This window comes from Phyllobates terribilis, unplaced genomic scaffold (genome assembly GCF_046119375.1).
Source record: "Phyllobates terribilis strain yellow unplaced genomic scaffold, ASM4611937v1 Scaffold_11__3_contigs__length_659146591, whole genome shotgun sequence".
Classification (NCBI taxonomy): domain Eukaryota; kingdom Metazoa; phylum Chordata; class Amphibia; order Anura; family Dendrobatidae; genus Phyllobates; species Phyllobates terribilis.
In genome coordinates, this window is record NW_027362771.1 from 605,048,132 (window position 1) to 605,072,200 (window position 24,069).

The 24,069-nt window shown below is 39.9% G+C and overlaps 29 non-coding genes across 29 annotated transcripts; 21 read left to right on the forward strand and 8 right to left on the reverse strand.

Annotated features, from left to right (window-relative positions):
- Positions 1–455: 455 nt before the first annotated feature.
- Positions 456–537, forward strand: TRNAS-UGA (transfer RNA serine (anticodon UGA)). The gene has a single exon. It is a non-coding gene; the product is annotated as a tRNA-Ser (tRNA).
- A 745-nt stretch (positions 538–1,282) lies between these two features.
- Positions 1,283–1,364, forward strand: TRNAS-CGA (transfer RNA serine (anticodon CGA)). The gene has a single exon. It is a non-coding gene; the product is annotated as a tRNA-Ser (tRNA).
- A 765-nt stretch (positions 1,365–2,129) lies between these two features.
- TRNAD-GUC (transfer RNA aspartic acid (anticodon GUC)) lies at positions 2,130–2,201 on the reverse strand. Its single transcript has one exon. It is a non-coding gene; the product is annotated as a tRNA-Asp (tRNA).
- A 592-nt stretch (positions 2,202–2,793) lies between these two features.
- Positions 2,794–2,875, forward strand: TRNAS-UGA (transfer RNA serine (anticodon UGA)). Its single transcript has one exon. It is a non-coding gene; the product is annotated as a tRNA-Ser (tRNA).
- A 745-nt stretch (positions 2,876–3,620) lies between these two features.
- TRNAS-CGA (transfer RNA serine (anticodon CGA)) lies at positions 3,621–3,702 on the forward strand. Its single transcript has one exon. It is a non-coding gene; the product is annotated as a tRNA-Ser (tRNA).
- A 765-nt stretch (positions 3,703–4,467) lies between these two features.
- Positions 4,468–4,539, reverse strand: TRNAD-GUC (transfer RNA aspartic acid (anticodon GUC)). The gene has a single exon. It is a non-coding gene; the product is annotated as a tRNA-Asp (tRNA).
- A 592-nt stretch (positions 4,540–5,131) lies between these two features.
- Positions 5,132–5,213, forward strand: TRNAS-UGA (transfer RNA serine (anticodon UGA)). Its single transcript has one exon. It is a non-coding gene; the product is annotated as a tRNA-Ser (tRNA).
- Positions 5,214–5,958: 745 nt separating this feature from the next.
- On the forward strand, positions 5,959–6,040 carry TRNAS-CGA (transfer RNA serine (anticodon CGA)). Its single transcript has one exon. It is a non-coding gene; the product is annotated as a tRNA-Ser (tRNA).
- Positions 6,041–6,805: 765 nt separating this feature from the next.
- On the reverse strand, positions 6,806–6,877 carry TRNAD-GUC (transfer RNA aspartic acid (anticodon GUC)). The gene has a single exon. It is a non-coding gene; the product is annotated as a tRNA-Asp (tRNA).
- Positions 6,878–7,469: 592 nt separating this feature from the next.
- On the forward strand, positions 7,470–7,551 carry TRNAS-UGA (transfer RNA serine (anticodon UGA)). Its single transcript has one exon. It is a non-coding gene; the product is annotated as a tRNA-Ser (tRNA).
- A 745-nt stretch (positions 7,552–8,296) lies between these two features.
- TRNAS-CGA (transfer RNA serine (anticodon CGA)) lies at positions 8,297–8,378 on the forward strand. The gene has a single exon. It is a non-coding gene; the product is annotated as a tRNA-Ser (tRNA).
- Positions 8,379–9,143: 765 nt separating this feature from the next.
- On the reverse strand, positions 9,144–9,215 carry TRNAD-GUC (transfer RNA aspartic acid (anticodon GUC)). The gene has a single exon. It is a non-coding gene; the product is annotated as a tRNA-Asp (tRNA).
- Positions 9,216–9,807: 592 nt separating this feature from the next.
- On the forward strand, positions 9,808–9,889 carry TRNAS-UGA (transfer RNA serine (anticodon UGA)). The gene has a single exon. It is a non-coding gene; the product is annotated as a tRNA-Ser (tRNA).
- Positions 9,890–10,634: 745 nt separating this feature from the next.
- On the forward strand, positions 10,635–10,716 carry TRNAS-CGA (transfer RNA serine (anticodon CGA)). The gene has a single exon. It is a non-coding gene; the product is annotated as a tRNA-Ser (tRNA).
- A 766-nt stretch (positions 10,717–11,482) lies between these two features.
- On the reverse strand, positions 11,483–11,554 carry TRNAD-GUC (transfer RNA aspartic acid (anticodon GUC)). Its single transcript has one exon. It is a non-coding gene; the product is annotated as a tRNA-Asp (tRNA).
- Positions 11,555–12,146: 592 nt separating this feature from the next.
- On the forward strand, positions 12,147–12,228 carry TRNAS-UGA (transfer RNA serine (anticodon UGA)). Its single transcript has one exon. It is a non-coding gene; the product is annotated as a tRNA-Ser (tRNA).
- Positions 12,229–12,973: 745 nt separating this feature from the next.
- Positions 12,974–13,055, forward strand: TRNAS-CGA (transfer RNA serine (anticodon CGA)). The gene has a single exon. It is a non-coding gene; the product is annotated as a tRNA-Ser (tRNA).
- A 765-nt stretch (positions 13,056–13,820) lies between these two features.
- On the reverse strand, positions 13,821–13,892 carry TRNAD-GUC (transfer RNA aspartic acid (anticodon GUC)). Its single transcript has one exon. It is a non-coding gene; the product is annotated as a tRNA-Asp (tRNA).
- A 592-nt stretch (positions 13,893–14,484) lies between these two features.
- TRNAS-UGA (transfer RNA serine (anticodon UGA)) lies at positions 14,485–14,566 on the forward strand. The gene has a single exon. It is a non-coding gene; the product is annotated as a tRNA-Ser (tRNA).
- Positions 14,567–15,311: 745 nt separating this feature from the next.
- Positions 15,312–15,393, forward strand: TRNAS-CGA (transfer RNA serine (anticodon CGA)). Its single transcript has one exon. It is a non-coding gene; the product is annotated as a tRNA-Ser (tRNA).
- Positions 15,394–16,158: 765 nt separating this feature from the next.
- TRNAD-GUC (transfer RNA aspartic acid (anticodon GUC)) lies at positions 16,159–16,230 on the reverse strand. Its single transcript has one exon. It is a non-coding gene; the product is annotated as a tRNA-Asp (tRNA).
- A 592-nt stretch (positions 16,231–16,822) lies between these two features.
- On the forward strand, positions 16,823–16,904 carry TRNAS-UGA (transfer RNA serine (anticodon UGA)). Its single transcript has one exon. It is a non-coding gene; the product is annotated as a tRNA-Ser (tRNA).
- A 745-nt stretch (positions 16,905–17,649) lies between these two features.
- TRNAS-CGA (transfer RNA serine (anticodon CGA)) lies at positions 17,650–17,731 on the forward strand. The gene has a single exon. It is a non-coding gene; the product is annotated as a tRNA-Ser (tRNA).
- Positions 17,732–18,496: 765 nt separating this feature from the next.
- TRNAD-GUC (transfer RNA aspartic acid (anticodon GUC)) lies at positions 18,497–18,568 on the reverse strand. The gene has a single exon. It is a non-coding gene; the product is annotated as a tRNA-Asp (tRNA).
- Positions 18,569–19,160: 592 nt separating this feature from the next.
- On the forward strand, positions 19,161–19,242 carry TRNAS-UGA (transfer RNA serine (anticodon UGA)). The gene has a single exon. It is a non-coding gene; the product is annotated as a tRNA-Ser (tRNA).
- Positions 19,243–19,987: 745 nt separating this feature from the next.
- Positions 19,988–20,069, forward strand: TRNAS-CGA (transfer RNA serine (anticodon CGA)). Its single transcript has one exon. It is a non-coding gene; the product is annotated as a tRNA-Ser (tRNA).
- Positions 20,070–21,491: 1,422 nt separating this feature from the next.
- TRNAS-UGA (transfer RNA serine (anticodon UGA)) lies at positions 21,492–21,573 on the forward strand. The gene has a single exon. It is a non-coding gene; the product is annotated as a tRNA-Ser (tRNA).
- A 745-nt stretch (positions 21,574–22,318) lies between these two features.
- On the forward strand, positions 22,319–22,400 carry TRNAS-CGA (transfer RNA serine (anticodon CGA)). Its single transcript has one exon. It is a non-coding gene; the product is annotated as a tRNA-Ser (tRNA).
- A 1,420-nt stretch (positions 22,401–23,820) lies between these two features.
- Positions 23,821–23,902, forward strand: TRNAS-UGA (transfer RNA serine (anticodon UGA)). The gene has a single exon. It is a non-coding gene; the product is annotated as a tRNA-Ser (tRNA).
- Positions 23,903–24,069: the final 167 nt, after the last annotated feature.

Sequence of the window (24,069 nt, forward strand, 5' to 3'; positions counted from 1 at the left end):
TTTTTCTGTAGATGTAGCCGCATGAGGGCTTGCTTTCTACAAGACAAGTTGTAGCTTTGAATTACACTAGCCATTTTACCATATCATGTACTATCATGTACATATATATATATGTCATTGTGATATATACAAAACCAACCACTAAAGCACTCCAGATAAATCAAAAAACCTTAGCGGAAACCCTTCAGTGCCGTCTTGTCATCCGACCCGTTCGCTCATTCCACTTGAAAAGAAGTATGAAATTAGTTATGTTCCATATGTCCCAAGAGATTGACCTTTTCTCTTTCCTCCTCAGAAACCTCACATCAGACCTGTCGCTGTCTCTAAGGCAATTTGCTGGTGAGGAAACCCTCCCACAGCTTAGTTAGTAAATGGAAGACCCAACTCACTTTCAAGACCCAGCCCATAAACTGCAGTCCCCGGAATATGTCTAGGAAAATTGCATGACTCTGTCAGCTGTGGTGGCCGAGTGGTTAAGGCGTTGGACTTGAAATCCAATGGGGTTTCCCCGTACAGGTTCAAATCCTGTTCACAGCGTTGGCTTTTGCTGGACAAAAGCACTGGACCTTCCTGAAAAGTTTAAAATAGTATTTACATTAATAAAATGGGCCAAATGATATGAAAATTTGACAGCCATTCACGTTCCAGTCTTTCAATCTAGGGATGTTTCGCAGGACATTGACGATTTCCTTGGTAGCTCTCAGGAAGCTCTAGTCAGACCTGTCTCAGTTGCTGAAAATGCTCTACCCCAAACCTCTATCAGCAATCAAAAGTCCATTCCTGCATTCAAGCAAAAGCATATGAACTGTGGCTCCCAAAAGACATTGGAGAATCATCAGTGAAGGCATATATTTTGATAGCCGCATGGTTAAGACGTTGGACTTGAAATCCTCACATTGGTTTAAATCATGTTCACAATGCAGTATTTTACCTTGGAAAAGATTGGGTTTGGCTGGTGAAAGTTTAGTGAAATCAAAGTATAGAAAAAGAAAAATAACATGCAGATTAATTCACTGGTAGTATGCAGTTTCCAACCACAATTTGAAGAGTGAGAAAAAGCTAGTTAACCACATCTCTGTGTGCCCCAGGGTACAAGAGTTTTACCTCCTCCTACTCATTGACCTCAGATCACACCTTTATTTTTCAGTAAGTCTACCAAGATGCCTTTCCCGTGACTGCGTCATGCAATAGAGATTCAGGTGAACTTAGCCCAAAACCTTCTTTCAGACCGCCCTCTAGCATGTACTTTGCAAAAACATCTGATTCGTTGCTGTTCGAGTTGGCTGTGATGGCCGAGTGGTTTAGGCGTTGGACTCGAAATCCAATGGGGTTTTCCCGCACAGGTTCAAATCCTGTTCACAGCGATGTATTTTATACAGAGAGAGTCAAGTTCTTTCAGAAAAAATTCACAAAAACATTGAGAAATATCCAAAACCAGTCTCTAAAACACTTTATTGCCATCCAAAACATGTTGCAACTAAGAAACTGCTGAATAAGAAGAAACCTACTTCAGACATAGACCTACTTGTGAAGGTGACCTTTAAGGAGCCATTCCCAGCCCGTACAGGGATCAAACCCCCAATTTTGGTTTTATTACCACCACGATTTGACCAACTGAGCTAACCGGACATGTTTGTAGGATTAACCAATACAGGAAGGACTGGAAACATGCGCAAACGCAACCATTCTGTTTTTGTGGGATGAATTTTTCCCACATGTGGTGATTCTTGGTGGTACAGTGGCGGCAAAAAAAATCTTTACATTTGTGCAGTAAAAAAAAACTTTACGTGTAAAATCCGCATCATGATTTCACTTATTAAAAGTGCACACAATGAAGGAGATAATCAAAAACTATATAATAGCAAAGCTGGCTTAGTAAAATGTAAATATCAATACTAATTAATTAAAATACTAATTGTAACGAAATATCCACAATAAAACACTTGAACGTTAAGATTTTGTGGTTTCGTTGAAGTTGTAAAGATTTTTTTTGCCGGCACTGTAGATGCCTCTGTAATGAGTGACAATCAAACAATAAAATATAAACAGCTTGTGAATAAAAATATATTGTTGGAAGAATTAAGTTTTCGTTCCAGAGTTCCAGAGTCCAGAGTAAGAATATAATAAATCTCCCCGTCAGGGAATCGAACCCTGGTCTCCCGCGTGACAGGCGGGGATACTTGCCACTATACTAACGAGGATTGGTTGCGTTTTGTCCTCTGACACCACATGACTAGAAAGTAAACATGAGGTATGTGAGTGATGATGTGAACCACTGTGGGCTCTGCTCATTTTCCATTTTTGCGCTTTCATTTGTGCAAAAAGCCATAACTTTCTTTATTTTTCTGTAGATGTAGCCGCATGAGGGCTTGCTTTCTACAAGACAAGTTGTAGCTTTGAATTACACTAGCCATTTTACCATATCATGTACTATCATGTACATATATATATATGTCATTGTGATATATACAAAACCAACCACTAAAGCACTCCAGATAAATCAAAAAACCTTAGCGGAAACCCTTCAGTGCCGTCTTGTCATCCGACCCGTTCGCTCATTCCACTTGAAAAGAAGTATGAAATTAGTTATGTTCCATATGTCCCAAGAGATTGACCTTTTCTTTCCTCCTCAGAAACCTCACATCAGACCTGTCGCTGTCTGTAAGGCAATTTGCTGGTGAGGAAACCCTCCCACAGCTTAGTTAGTAAATGGAAGACCCAACTCACTTTCAAGACCCAGCCCATAAACTGCAGTCCCCGGAATATGTCTAGGAAAATTGCATGACTCTGTCAGCTGTGGTGGCCGAGTGGTTAAGGCGTTGGACTTGAAATTCAATGGGGTTTCCCCGCACAGGTTCAAATCCTGTTCACAGCGTTGGCTTTTGCTGGACAAAAGCACTGGACCTTCCTGAAAAGTTTAAAATAGTATTTACATTAATAAAATGGGCCAAATGATATGAAAATTTGACAGCCATTCACATTCCAGTCTTTCAATCTAGGGATGTTTCGCAGGACATTGACGATTTCCTTGGTAGCTCTCAGGAAGCTCTAGTCAGACCTGTCTCAGTTGCTGAAAATGCTCTACCCCAAACCTCTATCAGCAATCAAAAGTCCATTCCTGCATTCAAGCAAAAGCATATGAACTGTGGCTCCCAAAAGACATTGGAGAATCATCAGTGAAGGCATATATTTTGATAGCCGCATGGTTAAGACGTTGGACTTGAAATCCTCACATTGGTTTAAATCATGTTCACAATGCAGTATTTTACCTTGGAAAAGATTGGGTTTGGCTGGTGAAAGTTTAGTGAAATCAAAGTATAGAAAAAGAAAAATAACATGCAGATTAATTCACTGGTAGTATGCAGTTTCCAACCACAGTTTGAAGAGTGAGAAAAAGCTAGTTAACCACATCTCTGTGTGCCCCAGGGTACAAGAGTTTTACCTCCTCCTACTCATTGACCTCAGATCACACCTTTATTTTTCAGTAAGTCTACCAAGATGCCTTTCCCGTGACTGCGTCATGCAATAGAGATTCAGGTGAACTTAGCCCAAAACCTTCTTTCAGACCGCCCTCTAGCATGTACTTTGCAAAAACATCTGATTCGTTGCTGTTCGAGTTGGCTGTGATGGCCGAGTGGTTTAGGCGTTGGACTCGAAATCCAATGGGGTTTTCCCGCACAGGTTCAAATCCTGTTCACAGCGATGTATTTTATACAGAGAGAGTCAAGTTCTTTCAGAAAAAATTCACAAAAACATTGAGAAATATCCAAAACCAGTCTCTAAAACACTTTATTGCCATCCAAAACATGTTGCAACTAAGAAACTGCTGAATAAGAAGAAACCTACTTCAGACATAGACCTACTTGTGAAGGTGACCTTTAAGGAGCCATTCCCAGCCCGTACAGGGATCAAACCCCCAATTTTGGTTTTATTACCACCACGATTTGACCAACTGAGCTAACCGGACATGTTTGTAGGATTAACCAATACAGGAAGGACTGGAAACATGCGCAAACGCAACCATTCTGTTTTTGTGGGATGAATTTTTCCCACATGTGGTGATTCTTGGTGGTACAGTGGCGGCAAAAAAAATCTTTACATTTGTGCAGTAAAAAAAAACTTTACGTGTAAAATCCGCATCATGATTTCACTTATTAAAAGTGCACACAATGAAGGAGATAATCAAAAACTATATAATAGCAAAGCTGGCTTAGTAAAATGTAAATATCAATACTAATTAATTAAAATACTAATTGTAACGAAATATCCACAATAAAACACTTGAACGTTAAGATTTTGTGGTTTCGTTGAAGTTGTAAAGATTTTTTTTGCCGGCACTGTAGATGCCTCTGTAATGAGTGACAATCAAACAATAAAATATAAACAGCTTGTGAATAAAAATATATTGTTGGAAGAATTAAGTTTTCGTTCCAGAGTTCCAGAGTCCAGAGTAAGAATATAATAAATCTCCCCGTCAGGGAATCGAACCCTGGTCTCCCGCGTGACAGGCGGGGATACTTGCCACTATACTAACGAGGATTGGTTGCGTTTTGTCCTCTGACACCACATGACTAGAAAGTAAACATGAGGTATGTGAGTGATGATGTGAACCACTGTGGGCTCTGCTCATTTTCCATTTTTGCGCTTTCATTTGTGCAAAAAGCCATAACTTTCTTTATTTTTCTGTAGATGTAGCCGCATGAGGGCTTGCTTTCTACAAGACAAGTTGTAGCTTTGAATTACACTAGCCATTTTACCATATCATGTACTATCATGTACATATATATATATGTCATTGTGATATATACAAAACCAACCACTAAAGCACTCCAGATAAATCAAAAAACCTTAGCGGAAACCCTTCAGTGCCGTCTTGTCATCCGACCCGTTCGCTCATTCCACTTGAAAAGAAGTATGAAATTAGTTATGTTCCATATGTCCCAAGAGATTGACCTTTTCTTTCCTCCTCAGAAACCTCACATCAGACCTGTCGCTGTCTGTAAGGCAATTTGCTGGTGAGGAAACCCTCCCACAGCTTAGTTAGTAAATGGAAGACCCAACTCACTTTCAAGACCCAACCCATAAACTGCAGTCCCCGGAATATGTCTAGGAAAATTGCATGACTCTGTCAGCTGTGGTGGCCGAGTGGTTAAGGCGTTGGACTTGAAATCCAATGGGGTTTCCCCGCACAGGTTCAAATCCTGTTCACAGCGTTGGCTTTTGCTGGACAAAAGCACTGGACCTTCCTGAAAAGTTTAAAATAGTATTTACATTAATAAAATGGGCCAAATGATATGAAAATTTGACAGCCATTCACGTTCCAGTCTTTCAATCTAGGGATGTTTCGCAGGACATTGACGATTTCCTTGGTAGCTCTCAGGAAGCTCTAGTCAGACCTGTCTCAGTTGCTGAAAATGCTCTACCCCAAACCTCTATCAGCAATCAAAAGTCCATTCCTGCATTCAAGCAAAAGCATATGAACTGTGGCTCCCAAAAGACATTGGAGAATCATCAGTGAAGGCATATATTTTGATAGCCGCATGGTTAAGACGTTGGACTTGAAATCCTCACATTGGTTTAAATCATGTTCACAATGCAGTATTTTACCTTGGAAAAGATTGGGTTTGGCTGGTGAAAGTTTAGTGAAATCAAAGTATAGAAAAAGAAAAATAACATGCAGATTAATTCACTGGTAGTATGCAGTTTCCAACCACAATTTGAAGAGTGAGAAAAAGCTAGTTAACCACATCTCTGTGTGCCCCAGGGTACAAGAGTTTTACCTCCTCCTACTCATTGACCTCAGATCACACCTTTATTTTTCAGTAAGTCTACCAAGATGCCTTTCCCGTGACTGCGTCATGCAATAGAGATTCAGGTGAACTTAGCCCAAAACCTTCTTTCAGACCGCCCTCTAGCATGTACTTTGCAAAAACATCTGATTCGTTGCTGCTCGAGTTGGCTGTGATGGCCGAGTGGTTAAGGCGTTGGACTCGAAATCCAATGGGGTTTTCCCGCACAGGTTCAAATCCTGTTCACAGCGATGTATTTTATACAGAGAGAGTCAAGTTCTTTCAGAAAAAATTCACAAAAACATTGAGAAATATCCAAAACCAGTCTCTAAAACACTTTATTGCCATCCAAAACATGTTGCAACTAAGAAACTGCTGAATAAGAAGAATCCTACTTCAGACATAGACCTACTTGTGAAGGTGACCTTTAAGGAGCCATTCCCAGCCCGTACAGGGATCAAACCCCCAATTTTGGTTTTATTAACACCACGATTTGACCAACTGAGCTAACCGGCCATGTTTGTAGGATTAACCAATACAGGAAGGACTGGAAACATGCGCAAACGCAACCATTCTGTTTTTGTGGGATGAATTTTTCCCACATGTGGTGATTCTTGGTGGTACAGTGGCGGCAAAAAAAATCTTTACATTTGTGCAGTAAAAAAAAACTTTACGTGTAAAATCCGCATCATGATTTCACTTCTTAAAAGTGCACACAATGAAGGAGATAATCAAAAACTATATAATAGCAAAGCTGGCTTAGTAATATGTAAATATCAATACTAATTAATTAAAATACTAATTGTATCGAAATTTCCACAATAAAACACTTGAACATTAAGATTTTGTGGTTTCGTTGAAGTTGTAAAGATTTTTTTTGCCGGCACTGTAGATGCCTCTGTAATGAGTGACAATCAAACAATAAAATATAAACAGCTTGTGAATAAAAATATATTGTTGGAAGAATTAAGTTTTCGTTCCAGAGTTCCAGAGTCCAGAGTAAGAATATCATAAATCTCCCCGTCAGGGAATCGAACCCTGGTCTCCCGCGTGACAGGCGGGGATGCTTGCCACTATACTAACGAGGATTGGTTGCATCTTGTCCTCTGACACCACATGACTAGAAAGTAAACATGAGGTATGTGAGTGATGATGTGAACCACTGTGGGCTCTGCTCATTTTCCATTTTTGCGCTTTCATTTGTGCAAAAAGCCATAACTTTCTTTATTTTTCTGTAGATGTAGCCGCATGAGGGCTTGCTTTCTACAAGACAAGTTGTAGCTTTGAATTACACTAGCCATTTTACCATATCATGTACTATCATGTACATATATATATATGTCATTGTGATATATACAAAACCAACCACTAAAGCACTCCAGATAAATCAAAAAACCTTAGCGGAAACCCTTCAGTGCCGTCTTGTCATCCGACCCGTTCGCTCATTCCACTTGAAAAGAAGTATGAAATTAGTTATGTTCCATATGTCCCAAGAGATTGACCTTTTCTTTCCTCCTCAGAAACCTCACATCAGACCTGTCGCTGTCTGTAAGGCAATTTGCTGGTGAGGAAACCCTCCCACAGCTTAGTTAGTAAATGGAAGACCCAACTCACTTTCAAGACCCAGCCCATAAACTGCAGTCCCCGGAATATGTCTAGGAAAATTGCATGACTCTGTCAGCTGTGGTGGCTGAGTGGTTAAGGCGTTGGACTTGAAATCCAATGGGGTTTCCCCGCACAGGTTCAAATCCTGTTCACAGCGTTGGCTTTTGCTGGACAAAAGCACTGGACCTTCCTGAAAAGTTTAAAATAGTATTTACATTAATAAAATGGACCAAATGATATGAAAATTTGACAGCCATTCACGTTCCAGTCTTTCAATCTAGGGATGTTTCGCAGGACATTGACGATTTCCTTGGTAGCTCTCAGGAAGCTCTAGTCAGACCTGTCTCAGTTGCTGAAAATGCTCTACCCCAAACCTCTATCAGCAATCAAAAGTCCATTCCTGCATTCAAGCAAAAGCATATGAACTGTGGCTCCCAAAAGACATTGGAGAATCATCAGTGAAGGCATATATTTTGATAGCCGCATGGTTAAGACGTTGGACTTGAAATCCTCACATTGGTTTAAATCATGTTCACAATGCAGTATTTTACCTTGGAAAAGATTGGGTTTGGCTGGTGAAAGTTTAGTGAAATCAAAGTATAGAAAAAGAAAAATAACATGCAGATTAATTCACTGGTAGTATGCAGTTTCCAACCACAATTTGAAGAGTGAGAAAAAGCTAGTTAACCACATCTCTGTGTGCCCCAGGGTACAAGAGTTTTACCTCCTCCTACTCATTGACCTCAGATCACACCTTTATTTTTCAGTAAGTCTACCAAGATGCCTTTCCCGTGACTGCGTCATGCAATAGAGATTCAGGTGAACTTAGCCCAAAACCTTCTTTCAGACCGCCCTCTAGCATGTACTTTGCAAAAACATCTGATTCGTTGCTGCTCGAGTTGGCTGTGATGGCCGAGTGGTTAAGGCGTTGGACTCGAAATCCAATGGGGTTTTCCCGCACAGGTTCAAATCCTGTTCACAGCGATGTATTTTATACAGAGAGAGTCAAGTTCTTTCAGAAAAAATTCACAAAAACATTGAGAAATATCCAAAACCAGTCTCTAAAACACTTTATTGCCATCCAAAACATGTTGCAACTAAGAAACTGCTGAATAAGAAGAAACCTACTTCAGACATAGACCTACTTGTGAAGGTGACCTTTAAGGAGCCATTCCCAGCCCGTACAGGGATCAAACCCCCAATTTTGGTTTTATTAACACCACGATTTGACCAACTGAGCTAACCGGCCATGTTTGTAGGATTAACCAATACAGGAAGGACTGGAAACATGCGCAAACGCAACCATTCTGTTTTTGTGGGATGAATTTTTCCCACATGTGGTGATTCTTGGTGGTACAGTGGCGGCAAAAAAAATCTTTACATTTGTGCAGTAAAAAAAAACTTTACGTGTAAAATCCGCATCATGATTTCACTTCTTAAAAGTGCACACAATGAAGGAGATAATCAAAAACTATATAATAGCAAAGCTGGCTTAGTAAAATGTAAATATCAATACTAATTAATTAAAATACTAATTGTAACGAAATATCCACAATAAAACACTTGAACGTTAAGATTTTGTGGTTTCGTTGAAGTTGTAAAGATTTTTTTTGCCGGCACTGTAGATGCCTCTGTAATGAGTGACAATCAAACAATAAAATATAAACAGCTTGTGAATAAAAATATATTGTTGGAAGAATTAAGTTTTCGTTCCAGAGTTCCAGAGTCCAGAGTAAGAATATAATAAATCTCCCCGTCAGGGAATCGAACCCTGGTCTCCCGCGTGACAGGCGGGGATACTTGCCACTATACTAACGAGGATTGGTTGCGTCTTGTCCTCTGACACCACATGACTAGAAAGTAAACATGAGGTATGTTAGTGATGATGTGAACCACTGTGGGCTCTGCTCATTTTCCATTTTTGAGCTTTCATTTGTGCAAAAAGCCATAACTTTCTTTATTTTTCTGTAGATGTAGCCGCATGAGGGCTTGCTTTCTACAAGAAAAGTTGTAGCTTTGAATTACACTAGCCATTTTACCATATCATGTACTATCATGTACATATATATATATGTCATTGTGATATATACAAAACCAACCACTAAACCACTCCAGATAAATCAAAAAACCTTAGCGGAAACCCTTCAGTGCCGTCTTGTCATCCGACCCGTTCGCTCATTCCACTTGAAAAGAAGTATGAAATTAGTTATGTTCCATATGTCCCAAGAGATTGACCTTTTCTTTCCTCCTCAGAAACCTCACATCAGACCTGTCGCTGTCTGTAAGGCAATTTGCTGGTGAGGAAACCCTCCCACAGCTTAGTTAGTAAATGGAAGACCCAACTCACTTTCAAGACCCAGCCCATAAACTGCAGTCCCCGGAATATGTCTAGGAAAATTGCATGACTCTGTCAGCTGTGGTGGCCGAGTGGTTAAGGCGTTGGACTTGAAATCTAATGGGGTTTCCCTGCACAGGTTCAAATCCTGTTCACAGCGTTGGCTTTTGCTGGACAAAAGCACTGGACCTTCCTGAAAAGTTTAAAATAGTATTTACATTAATAAAATGGGCCAAATGATATGAAAATTTGACAGCCATTCACGTTCCAGTCTTTCAATCTAGGGATGTTTCGCAGGACATTGACGATTTCCTTGGTAGCTCTCAGGAAGCTCTAGTCAGACCTGTCTCAGTTGCTGAAAATGCTCTACCCCAAACCTCTATCAGCAATCAAAAGTCCATTCCTGCATTCAAGCAAAAGCATATGAACTGTGGCTCCCAAAAGACATTGGAGAATCATCAGTGAAGGCATATATTTTGATAGCCGCATGGTTAAGACGTTGGACTTGAAATCCTCACATTGGTTTAAATCATGTTCACAATGCAGTATTTTACCTTGGAAAAGATTGGGTTTGGCTGGTGAAAGTTTAGTGAAATCAAAGTATAGAAAAAGAAAAATAACATGCAGATTAATTCACTGGTAGTATGCAGTTTCCAACCACAATTTGAAGAGTGAGAAAAAGCTAGTTAACCACATCTCTGTGTGCCCCAGGGTACAAGAGTTTTACCTCCTCCTACTCATTGACCTCAGATCACACCTTTATTTTTCAGTAAGTCTACCAAGATGCCTTTCCCGTGACTGCGTCACGCAATAGAGATTCAGGTGAACTTAGCCCAAAACCTTCTTTCAGACCGCCCTCTAGCATGTACTTTGCAAAAACATCTGATTCGTTGCTGTTCGAGTTGGCTGTGATGGCCGAGTGGTTAAGGCGTTGGACTCGAAATCCAATGGGGTTTTCCCGCACAGGTTCAAATCCTGTTCACAGCGATGTATTTTATACAGAGAGAGTCAAGTTCTTTCAGAAAAAATTCACAAAAACATTGAGAAATATCCAAAACCAGTCTCTAAAACACTTTATTGCCATCCAAAACATGTTGCAACTAAGAAACTGCTGAATAAGAAGAAACCTACTTCAGACATAGACCTACTTGTGAAGGTGACCTATAAGGAGCCATTCCCAGCCCGTACAGGGATCAAACCCCCAATTTTGGTTTTATTAACACCACGATTTGACCAACTGAGCTAACCGGCCATGTTTGTAGGATTAACCAATACAGGAAGGACTGGAAACATGCGCAAACGCAACCATTCTGTTTTTGTGGGATGAATTTTTCCCACATGTGGTGATTCTTGGTGGTACAGTGGCGGCAAAAAAAATCTTTACATTTGTGCAGTAAAAAAAAACTTTACGTGTAAAATCCGCATCATGATTTCACTTCTTAAAAGTGCACACAATGAAGGAGATAATCAAAAACTATATAATAGCAAAGCTGGCTTATGAAAATGTAAATATCAATACTAATTAATTAAAATACTAATTGTAACGAAATATCCACAATAAAACACTTGAACGTTAAGATTTTGTGGTTTCGTTGAAGTTGTAAAGATTTTTTTTTGCCGGCACTGTAGATGCCTCTGTAATGAGTGACAATCAAACAATAAAATATAAACAGCTTGTGAATAAAAATATATTGTTGGAAGAATTAAGTTTTCGTTCCAGAGTTCCAGAGTCCAGAGTAAGAATATAATAAATCTCCCCGTCAGGGAATCGAACCCTGGTCTCCCACGTGACAGGCGGGGATACTTGCCACTATACTAACGAGGATTGGTTGCGTCTTGTCCTCTGACACCACATGACTAGAAAGTAAACATGAGGTATGTGAGTGATGATGTGAACCACTGTGGGCTCTGCTCATTTTCCATTTTTGCGCTTTCATTTGTGCAAAAAGCCATAACTTTCTTTATTTTTCTGTAGATGTAGCCGCATGAGGGCTTGCTTTCTACAAGACAAGTTGTAGCTTTGAATTACACTAGCCATTTTACCATATCATGTACTATCATGTACATATATATATATGTCATTGTGATATATACAAAACCAACCACTAAAGCACTCCAGATAAATCAAAAAACCTTAGCGGAAACCCTTCAGTGCCGTCTTGTCATCCGACCCGTTCGCTCATTCCACTTGAAAAGAAGTATGAAATTAGTTATGTTCCATATGTCCCAAGAGATTGACCTTTTCTTTCCTCCTCAGAAACCTCACATCAGACCTGTCGCTGTCTGTAAGGCAATTTGCTGGTGAGGAAACCCTCCCACAGCTTAGTTAGTAAATGGAAGACCCAACTCACTTTCAAGACCCAGCCCATAAACTGCAGTCCCCGGAATATGTCTAGGAAAATTGCATGACTCTGTCAGCTGTGGTGGCCGAGTGGTTAAGGCGTTGGACTTGAAATCCAATGGGGTTTCCCCGCACAGGTTCAAATCCTGTTCACAGCGTTGGCTTTTGCTGGACAAAAGCACTGGACCTTCCTGAAAAGTTTAAAATAGTATTTACATTAATAAAATGGGCCAAATGATATGAAAATTTGACAGCCATTCACGTTCCAGTCTTTCAATCTAGGGATGTTTCGCAGGACATTGACGATTTCCTTGGTAGCTCTCAGGAAGCTCTAGTCAGACCTGTCTCAGTTGCTGAAAATGCTCTACCCCAAACCTCTATCAGCAATCAAAAGTCCATTCCTGCATTCAAGCAAAAGCATATGAACTGTGGCTCCCAAAAGACATTGGAGAATCATCAGTGAAGGCATATATTTTGATAGCCGCATGGTTAAGACGTTGGACTTGAAATCCTCACATTGGTTTAAATCATGTTCACAATGCAGTATTTTACCTTAGAAAAGATTGGGTTTAGCTGGTGAAAGTTTAGTGAAATCAAAGTATAGAAAAAGAAAAATAACATGCAGATTAATTCACTGGTAGTATGCAGTTTCCAACCACAATTTGAAGAGTGAGAAAAAGCTAGTTAACCACATCTCTGTGTGCCCCAGGGTACAAGAGTTTTACCTCCTCCTACTCATTGACCTCAGATCACACCTTTATTTTTCAGTAAGTCTACCAAGATGCCTTTCCCGTGACTGCGTCATGCAATAGAGATTCAGGTGAACTTAGCCCAAAACCTTCTTTCAGACCGCCCTCTAGCATGTACTTTGCAAAAACATCTGATTCGTTGCTGATCGAGTTGGCTGTGATGGCCGAGTGGTTAAGGCGTTGGACTCGAAATCGAATGGGGGTTTCCCGCACAGGTTCAAATCCTGTTCACAGCGATGTATTTTATACAGAGAGAGTCAAGTTCTTTCAGAAAAAATTCACAAAAACATTGAGAAATATCCAAAACCAGTCTCTAAAACACTTTATTGCCATCCAAAACATGTTGCAACTAAGAAACTGCTGAATAAGAAGAAACCTACTTCAGACATAGACCTACTTGTGAAGGTGACCTTTAAGGAGCCATTCCCAGCCCGTACAGGGATCAAACCCCCAATTTTGGTTTTATTAACACCACGATTTGACCAACTGAGCTAACCGGCCATGTTTGTAGGATTAACCAATACAGGAAGGACTGGAAACATGCGCAAACGCAACCATTCTGTTTTTGTGGGATGAATTTTTCCCACATGTGGTGATTCTTGGTGGTACAGTGGCGGCAAAAAAAATCTTTACATTTGTGCAGTAAAAAAAAACTTTACGTGTAAAATCCGCATCATGATTTCACTTCTTAAAAGTGCACACAATGAAGGAGATAATCAAAAACTATATAATAGCAAAGCTGGCTTAGTAAAATGTAAATATCAATACTAATTAATTAAAATACTAATTGTAACGAAATATCCACAATAAAACACTTGAACGTTAAGATTTTGTGGTTTCGTTGAAGTTGTAAAGATTTTTTTTGCCGGCACTGTAGATGCCTCTGTAATGAGTGACAATCAAACAATAAAATATAAACAGCTTGTGAATAAAAATATATTGTTGGAAGAATTAAGTTTTCGTTCCAGAGTTCCAGAGTCCAGAGTAAGAATATAATAAATCTCCCCGTCAGGGAATCGAACCCTGGTCTCCCGCGTGACAGGCGGGGATACTTGCCACTATACTAACGAGGATTGGTTGCGTCTTGTCCTCTGACACCACATGACTAGAAAGTAAACATGAGGTATGTGAGTGATGATGTGAACCACTGTGGGCTCTGCTCATTTTCCATTTTTGCGCTTTCATTTGTGCAAAAAGCCATAACTTTCTTTATTTTTCTGTAGATGTAGCCGCATGAGGGCTTGCTTTCTACAAGACAAGTTGTAGCTTTGAATTACACTAGCCATTTTACCATATCATGTACTATCATGTACATATATATATATGTCATTGTGATATATACAAAACCAACCACTAAAGCACTCCAGATAAATCAAAAAACCTTAGCGGAAACCCTTCAGTGCCGTCTTGTCATCCGACCCGTTCGCTCATTCCACTTGAAAAGAAGTATGAAATTAGTTATGTTCCATATGTCCCAAGAGATTGACCTTTTCTTTCCTCCTCAGAAACCTCACATCAGACCTGTCGCTGTCTGTAAGGCAATTTGCTGGTGAGGAAACCCTCCCACAGCTTAGTTAGTAAATGGAAGACCCAACTCACTTTCAAGACCCAGCCCATAAACTGCAGTCCCCGGAATATGTCTAGGAAAATTGCATGACTCTGTCAGCTGTGGTGGCCGAGTGGTTAAGGCGTTGGACTTGAAATCCAATGGGGTTTCCCCGCACAGGTTCAAATCCTGTTCACAGCGTTGGCTTTTGCTGGACAAAAGCACTGGACCTTCCTGAAAAGTTTAAAATAGTATTTACATTAATAAAATGGGCCAAATGATATGAAAATTTGACAGCCATTCACGTTCCAGTCTTTCAATCTAGGGATGTTTCGCAGGACATTGACGATTTCCTTGGTAGCTCTCAGGAAGCTCTAGTCAGACCTGTCTCAGTTGCTGAAAATGCTCTACCCCAAACCTCTATCAGCAATCAAAAGTCCATTCCTGCATTCAAGCAAAAGCATATGAACTGTGGCTCCCAAAAGACATTGGAGAATCATCAGTGAAGGCATATATTTTGATAGCCGCATGGTTAAGACGTTGGACTTGAAATCCTCACATTGGTTTAAATCATGTTCACAATGCAGTATTTTACCTTGGAAAAGATTGGGTTTGGCTGGTGAAAGTTTAGTGAAATCAAAGTATAGAAAAAGAAAAATAACATGCAGATTAATTCACTGGTAGTATGCAGTTTCCAACCACAATTTGAAGAGTGAGAAAAAGCTAGTTAACCACATCTCTGTGTGCCCCAGGGTACAAGAGTTTTACCTCCTTCTACTCATTGACCTCAGATCACACCTTTATTTTTCAGTAAGTTTACCAAGATGCCTTTCCCGTGACTGCGTCATGCAATAGAGATTCAGGTGAACTTAGCCCAAAACCTTCTTTCAGACTGCCCTCTAGCATGTACTTTGCAAAAACATCTGATTCGTTGCTGTTCGAGTTGGCTGTGATGGCCGAGTGGTTAAGGCGTTGGACTCGAAATCCAATGGGGTTTTCCCGCACAGGTTCAAATCCTGTTCACAGCGATGTATTTTATACAGAGAGAGTCAAGTTCTTTCAGAAAAAATTCACAAAAACATTGAGAAATATCCAAAACCAGTCTCTAAAACACTTTATTGCCATCCAAAACATGTTGCAACTAAGAAACTGCTGAATAAGAAGAAACCTACTTCAGACATAGACCTACTTGTGAAGGTGACCTTTAAGGAGCCATTCCCAGCCAGTACAGGGATCAAACCCCCAATTTTGGTTTTATTAACACCACGATTTGACCAACTGAGCTAACCGGCCATGTTTGTAGGATTAACCAATACAGGAAGGACTGGAAACATGCGCAAATGCAACCATTCTGTTTTTGTGGGATGAATTTTTCCCACATGTGGTGATTCTTGGTGGTACAGTGGCGGCAAAAAAAATCTTTACATTTGTGCAGTAAAAAAAAACTTTACGTGTAAAATCCGCATCATGATTTCACTTCTTAAAAGTGCACACAATGAAGGAGATAATCAAAAACTATATAATAGCAAAGCTGGCTTAGTAAAATGTAAATATCAATACTAATTAATTAAAATACTAATTGTAACGAAATATCCACAATAAAACACTTGAACGTTAAGATTTTGTGGTTTCGTTGAAGTTGTAAAGATTTTTTTTGCCGGCACTGTAGATGCCTCTGTAATGAGTGACAATCAAACAATAAAATATAAACAGCTTGTGAATAAAAATATATTGTTGGAAGAATTAAGTTTTCGTTCCAGAGTTCCAGAGTCCAGAGTAAGAATATAATAAATCTCCCCGTCAGGGAATCGAACCCTGGTCTCCCGCGTGACAGGCGGGGATACTTGCCACTATACTAACGAGGATTGGTTGCGTCTTGTCCTCTGACACCACATGACTAGAAAGTAAACATGAGGTATGTGAGTGATGATGTGAACCACTGTGGGCTCTGCTCATTTTCCATTTTTGCGCTTTCATTTGTGCAAAAAGCCATAACTTTCTTTATTTTTCTGTAGATGTAGCCGCATGAGGGCTTGCTTTCTACAAGACAAGTTGTAGCTTTGAATTACACTAGCCATTTTACCATATCATGTACTATCATGTACATATATATATATGTCATTGTGATATATACAAAACCAACCACTAAAGCACTCCAGATAAATCAAAAAACCTTAGCGGAAACCCTTCAGTGCCGTCTTGTCATCCGACCCGTTCGCTCATTCCACTTGAAAAGAAGTATGAAATTAGTTATGTTCCATATGTCCCAAGAGATTGACCTTTTCTTTCCTCCTCAGAAACCTCACATCAGACCTGTCGCTGTCTGTAAGGCAATTTGCTGGTGAGGAAACCCTCCCACAGCTTAGTTAGTAAATGGAAGACCCAACTCACTTTCAAGACCCAGCCCATAAACTGCAGTCCCCGGAATATGTCTAGGAAAATTGCATGACTCTGTCAGCTGTGGTGGCCGAGTGGTTAAGGCGTTGGACTTGAAATCCAATGGGGTTTCCCCGCACAGGTTCAAATCCTGTTCACAGCGTTGGCTTTTGCTGGACAAAAGCACTGGACCTTCCTGAAAAGTTTAAAATAGTATTTACATTAATAAAATGGGCCAAATGATATGAAAATTTGACAGCCATTCACGTTCCAGTCTTTCAATCTAGGGATGTTTCGCAGGACATTGACGATTTCCTTGGTAGCTCTCAGGAAGCTCTAGTCAGACCTGTCTCAGTTGCTGAAAATGCTCTACCCCAAACCTCTATCAGCAATCAAAAGTCCATTCCTGCATTCAAGCAAAAGCATATGAACTGTGGCTCCCAAAAGACATTGGAGAATCATCAGTGAAGGCATATATTTTGATAGCCGCATGGTTAAGACGTTGGACTTGAAATCCTCACATTGGTTTAAATCATGTTCACAATGCAGTATTTTACCTTGGAAAAGATTGGGTTTGGCTGGTGAAAGTTTAGTGAAATCAAAGTATAGAAAAAGAAAAATAACATGCAGATTAATTCACTGGTAGTATGCAGTTTCCAACCACAATTTGAAGAGTGAGAAAAAGCTAGTTAACCACATCTCTGTGTGCCCCAGGGTACAAGAGTTTTACCTCCTTCTACTCATTGACCTCAGATCACACCTTTATTTTTCAGTAAGTCTACCAAGATGCCTTTCCCGTGACTGCGTCATGCAATAGAGATTCAGGTGAACTTAGCCCAAAACCTTCTTTCAGACCGCCCTCTAGCATGTACTTTGCAAAAACATCTGATTCGTTGCTGTTCGAGTTGGCTGTGATGGCCGAGTGGTTAAGGTGTTGTACTCGAAATCCAATGGGGTTTTCCCGCACAGGTTCAAATCCTGTTCACAGCGATGTATTTTATACAGAGAGAGTCAAGTTCTTTCAGAAAAAATTCACAAAAACATTGAGAAATATCCAAAACCAGTCTCTAAAACACTTTATTGCCATCCAAAACATGTTGCAACTAAGAAACTGCTGAATAAGAAGAAACCTACTTCAGACATAGACCTACTTGTGAAGGTGACCTTTAAGGAGCCATTCCCAGCCAGTACAGGGATCAAACCCCCAATTTTGGTTTTATTAACACCACGATTTGACCAACTGAGCTAACCGGCCATGTTTGTAGGATTAACCAATACAGGAAGGACTGGAAACATGCGCAAATGCAACCATTCTGTTTTTGTGGGATGAATTTTTCCCACATGTGGTGATTCTTGGTGGTACAGTGGCGGCAAAAAAAATCTTTACATTTGTGCAGTAAAAAAAAACTTTACGTGTAAAATCCGCATCATGATTTCACTTCTTAAAAGTGCACACAATGAAGGAGATAATCAAAAACTATATAATAGCAAAGCTGGCTTAGTAAAATGTAAATATCAATACTAATTAATTAAAATACTAATTGTAACGAAATATCCACAATAAAACACTTGAACGTTAAGATTTTGTGGTTTCGTTGAAGTTGTAAAGATTTTTTTTGCCGGCACTGTAGATGCCTCTGTAATGAGTGACAATCAAACAATAAAATATAAACAGCTTGTGAATAAAAATATATTGTTGGAAGAATTAAGTTTTCGTTCCAGAGTTCCAGAGTCCAGAGTAAGAATATAATAAATCTCCCCGTCAGGGAATCGAACCCTGGTCTCCCGCGTGACAGGCGGGGATACTTGCCACTATACTAACGAGGATTGGTTGCGACTTGTCCTCTGACACCACATGACTAGAAAGTAAACATGAGGTATGTGAGTGATGATGTGAACCACTGTGGGCTCTGCTCATTTTCCATTTTTGCGCTTTCATTTGTGCAAAAAGCCATAACTTTCTTTATTTTTCTGTAGATGTAGCCGCATGAGGGCTTGCTTTCTACAAGACAAGTTGTAGCTTTGAATTACACTAGCCATTTTACCATATCATGTACTATCATGTACATATATATATATGTCATTGTGATATATACAAAACCAACCACTAAAGCACTCCAGATAAATCAAAAAACCTTAGCGGAAACCCTTCAGTGCCGTCTTGTCATCCGACCCGTTCTCTCATTCCACTTGAAAAGAAGTATGAAATTAGTTATGTTCCATATGTCCCAAGAGATTGACCTTTTCTTTCCTCCTCAGAAACCTCACATCAGACCTGTCGCTGTCTGTAAGGCAATTTGCTGGTGAGGAAACCCTCCCACAGCTTAGTTAGTAAATGGAAGACCCAACTCACTTTCAAGACCCAGCCCATAAACTGCAGTCCCCGGAATATGTCTAGGAAAATTGCATGACTCTGTCAGCTGTGGTGGCTGAGTGGTTAAGGCGTTGGACTTGATATCCAATGGGGTTTCCCCGCACAGGTTCAAATCCTGTTCACAGCGTTGGCTTTTGCTGGACAAAAGCACTGGACCTTCCTGAAAAGTTTAAAATAGTATTTACATTAATAAAATGGGCCAAATGATATGAAAATTTGACAGCCATTCACGTTCCAGTCTTTCAATCTAGGGATGTTTCGCAGGACATTGACGATTTCCTTGGTAGCTCTCAGGAAGCTCTAGTCAGACCTGTCTCAGTTGCTGAAAATGCTCTACCCCAAACCTCTATCAGCAATCAAAAGTCCATTCCTGCATTCAAGCAAAAGCATATGAACTGTGGCTCCCAAAAGACATTGGAGAATCATCAGTGAAGGCATATATTTTGATAGCCGCATGGTTAAGACGTTGGACTTGAAATCCTCACATTGGTTTAAATCATGTTCACAATGCAGTATTTTACCTTGGAAAAGATTGGGTTTGGCTGGTGAAAGTTTAGTGAAATCAAAGTATAGAAAAAGAAAAATAACATGCAGATTAATTCACTGGTAGTATGCAGTTTCCAACCACAATTTGAAGAGTGAGAAAAAGCTACTTAACCACATCTCTGTGTGCCCCAGGGTACAAGAGTTTTACCTCCTTCTACTCATTGACCTCAGATCACACCTTTATTTTTCAGTAAGTCTACCAAGATGCCTTTCCCGTGACTGCGTCATGCAATAGAGATTCAGGTGAACTTAGCCCAAAACCTTCTTTCAGACCGCCCTCTAGCATGTACTTTGCAAAAACATCTGATTCGTTGCTGTTCGAGTTGGCTGTGATGGCCGAGTGGTTAAGGTGTTGTACTCGAAATCCAATGGGGTTTTCCCGCACAGGTTCAAATCCTGTTCACAGCAATGTTTTTTATACAGAGAGAGTCAAGTTCTTTCAGAAAAAAATCACAAAAACATTGAGAAATATCCAAAACCAGTCTCTAAAACACTTTATTGCCATCCAAAACATGTTGCAACTAAGAAACTGCTGAATAAGAAGAAACCTACTTCAGACATAGACCTACTTGTGAAGGTGACCTTTAAGGAGCCATTCCCAGCCCGTACAGGGATCAAACCCCCAATTTTGGTTTTATTAACACCACGATTTGACCAACTGAGCTAACCGGCCATGTTTGTAGGATTAACCAATACAGGAAGGACTGGAAACATGCGCAAATGCAACCATTCTGTTTTTGTGGGATGAATTTTTCCCACATGTGGTGATTCTTGGTGGTACAGTGGCGGCAAAAAAAATCTTTACATTTGTGCAGTAAAAAAAAACTTTACGTGTAAAATCCGCATCATGATTTCACTTCTTAAAAGTGCACACAATGAAGGAGATAATCAAAAACTATATAATAGCAATGCTGGCTTAGTAAAATGTAAATATCAATACTAATTAATTAAAATACTAATTGTAACGAAATATCCACAATAAAACACTTGAACGTTAAGATTTTGTGGTTTCGTTGAAGTTGTAAAGATTTTTTTTGCCGGCACTGTAGATGCCTCTGTAATGAGTGACAATCAAACAATAAAATATAAACAGCTTGTGAATAAAAATATATTGTTGGAAGAATTAAGTTTTCGTTCCAGAGTTCCAGAGTCCAGAGTCCAGAGTAAGAATATAATAAATCTAACCCTGGTCTCCCGCGTGACAGGCGGGGATACTTGCCACTATACTAACGAGGATTGGTTGCGTCTTGTCCTCTGACACCACATGACTGGAAAGTAAACATGAGGTATGTGAGTGATGATGTCAACCACTGTGGGCTCTGCTCATTTTCCATTTTTGCGCTTTCATTTGTGCAAAAAGCCATAACTTTTTTTATTTTTCTGTAGATGTAGCCGCATGAGGGCTTGCTTTCTACAAGACAAGTTGTAGCTTTGAATTACACTAGCCATTTTACCATATCATGTACTATCATGTACATATATATATATGTCATTGTGATATATACAAAACCAACCACTAAAGCACTCCAGATAAATCAAAAAACCTTAGCGGAAACCCTTCAGTGCCGTCTTGTCATCCGACCCGTTCGCTCATTCCACTTGAAAAGAAGTATGAAATTAGTTATGTTCCATATGTCCCAAGAGATTGACCTTTTCTCTTTCCTCCTCAGAAACCTCACATCAGACCTGTCGCTGTCTGTAAGGCAATTTGCTGGTGAGGAAACCCTCCCACAGCTTAGTTAGTAAATGGAAGACCCAACTCACTTTCAAGACCCAGCCCATAAACTGCAGTCCCCGGAATATGTCTAGGAAAATTGCATGACTCTGTCAGCTGTGGTGGCCGAGTGGTTAAGGCGTTGGACTTGAAATCCAATGGGGTTTCCCCACACAGGTTCAAATCCTGTTCACAGCGTTGGCTTTTGCTGGACAAAAGCACTGGACCTTCCTGAAAAGTTTAAAATAGTATTTACATTAATAAAATGGGCCAAATGATATGAAAATTTGACAGCCATTCACGTTCCAGTCTTTCAATCTAGGGATGTTTCGCAGGACATTGACGATTTCCTTGGTAGCTCTCAGGAAGCTCTAGTCAGACCTGTCTCAGTTGCTGAAAATGCTCTACCCCAAACCTCTATCAGCAATCAAAAGTCCATTCCTGCATTCAAGCAAAAGCATATGAACTGTGGCTCCCAAAAGACATTGGAGAATCATCAGTGAAGGCATATATTTTGATAGCCGCATGGTTAAGACGTTGGACTTGAAATCCTCACATTGGTTTAAATCATGTTCACAATGCAGTATTTTACCTTGGAAAAGATTGGGTTTGGCTGGTGAAAGTTTAGTGAAATCAAAGTATAGAAAAAGAAAAATAACATGCAGATTAATTCACTGGTAGTATGCAGTTTCCAACCACAATTTGAAGAGTGAGAAAAAGCTAGTTAACCACATCTCTGTGTGCCCCAGGGTACAAGAGTTTTACCTCCTTCTACTCATTGACCTCAGATCACACCTTTATTTTTCAGTAAGTCTACCAAGATGCCTTTCCCGTGACTGCGTCATGCAATAGAGATTCAGGTGAACTTAGCCCAAAACCTTCTTTCAGACCGCCCTCTAGCATGTACTTTGCAAAAACATCTGATTCGTTGCTGTTCGAGTTGGCTGTGATGGCCGAGTGGTTAAGGCGTTGGACTCGAAATCCAATGGGGTTTACCCGCACAGGTTCAAATCCTGTTCACAGCGATGTATTTTATACAGAGAGAGTCAAGTTCTTTCAGAAAAAATTCACAAAAACATTGAGAAATATCCAAAACCAGTCTCTAAAACACTTTATTGCCATCCAAAACATGTTGCAACTAAGAAACTGCTGAATAAGAAGAAACCTACTTCAGACATAGACCTACTTGTGAAGGTGACCTTTAAGGAGCCATTCCCAGCCCGTACAGGGATCAAACCCCCAATTTTGGTTTTATTAACACCACGATTTGACCAACTGAGCTAACCGGCCATGTTTGTAGGATTAACCAATACAGGAAGGACTGGAAACATGCGCAAATGCAACCATTCTGTTTTTGTGGGATGAATGTTTCCCACATGTGGTGATTCTTGGAGGTACAGTGGCGGCAAAAAAAATCTTTACATTTGTGCAGTAAAAAAAAACTTTACGTGTAAAATCCGCATCATGATTTCACTTCTTAAAAGTGCACACAATGAAGGAGATAATCAAAAACTATATAATAGCAAAGCTGGCTTAGTAAAATGTAAATATCAATACTAATTAATTAAAATACTAATTGTAACGAAATATCCACAATAAAACACTTGAACGTTAAGATTTTGTGGTTTCGTTGAAGTTGTAAAGATTTTTTTTGCCGGCACTGTAGATGCCTCTGTAATGAGTGACAATCAAACAATAAAATATAAACAGCTTGTGAATAAAAATATATTGTTGGAAGAATTAAGTTTTCGTTCCAGAGTTCCAGAGTCCAGAGTCCAGAGTAAGAATATAATAAATCTAACCCTGGTCTCCCGCGTGACAGGCGGGGATACTTGCCACTATACTAACGAGGATTGGTTGCGTCTTGTCCTCTGACACCACATGACTAGAAAGTAAACATGAGGTATGTGAGTGATGATGTGAACCACTGTGGGCTCTGCTCATTTTCCATTTTTGCGCTTTCATTTGTGCAAAAAGCCATAACTTTCTTTATTTTTCTGTAGATGTAGCCGCATGAGGGCTTGCTTTCTACAAGACAAGTTGTAGCTTTGAATTACACTAGACATTTTACCATATCATGTACTATCATGTACATATATATATATGTCATTGTGATATATACAAAACCAACCACTAAAGCACTCCAGATAAATCAAAAAACCTTAGCGGAAACCCTTCAGTGCCGTCTTGTCATCCGACCCGTTCGCTCATTCCACTTGAAAAGAAGTATGAAATTAGTTATGTTCCATATGTCCCAAGAGATTGACCTTTTCTTTCCTCCTCAGAAACCTCACATCAGACCTGTCGCTGTCTGTAAGGCAATTTGCTGGTGAGGAAACCCTCCCACAGCTTAGTTAGTAAATGGAAGACCCAACTCACTTTCAAGACCCAGCCCATAAACTGCAGTCCCCGGAATATGTCTAGGAAAATTGCATGACTCTGTCAGCTGTGGTGGCCGAGTGGTTAAGGCGTTGAACTTGAAATCCAATGGGGTTTCCCCGCACAGGTTCAAATCCTGTTCACAGCGTTGGCTTTTGCTGGACAAAAGCACTGGACCTTCCTGAAAAGTTTAAAATAGTATTTACATTAATAAAATGGGCCAAATGATATGAAAATTTGACAGCCATTCACGTTCCAGTCTTTCAATCTAGGGATGTTTCGCAGGACATTGACGATTTCCTTGGTAGCTCTCAG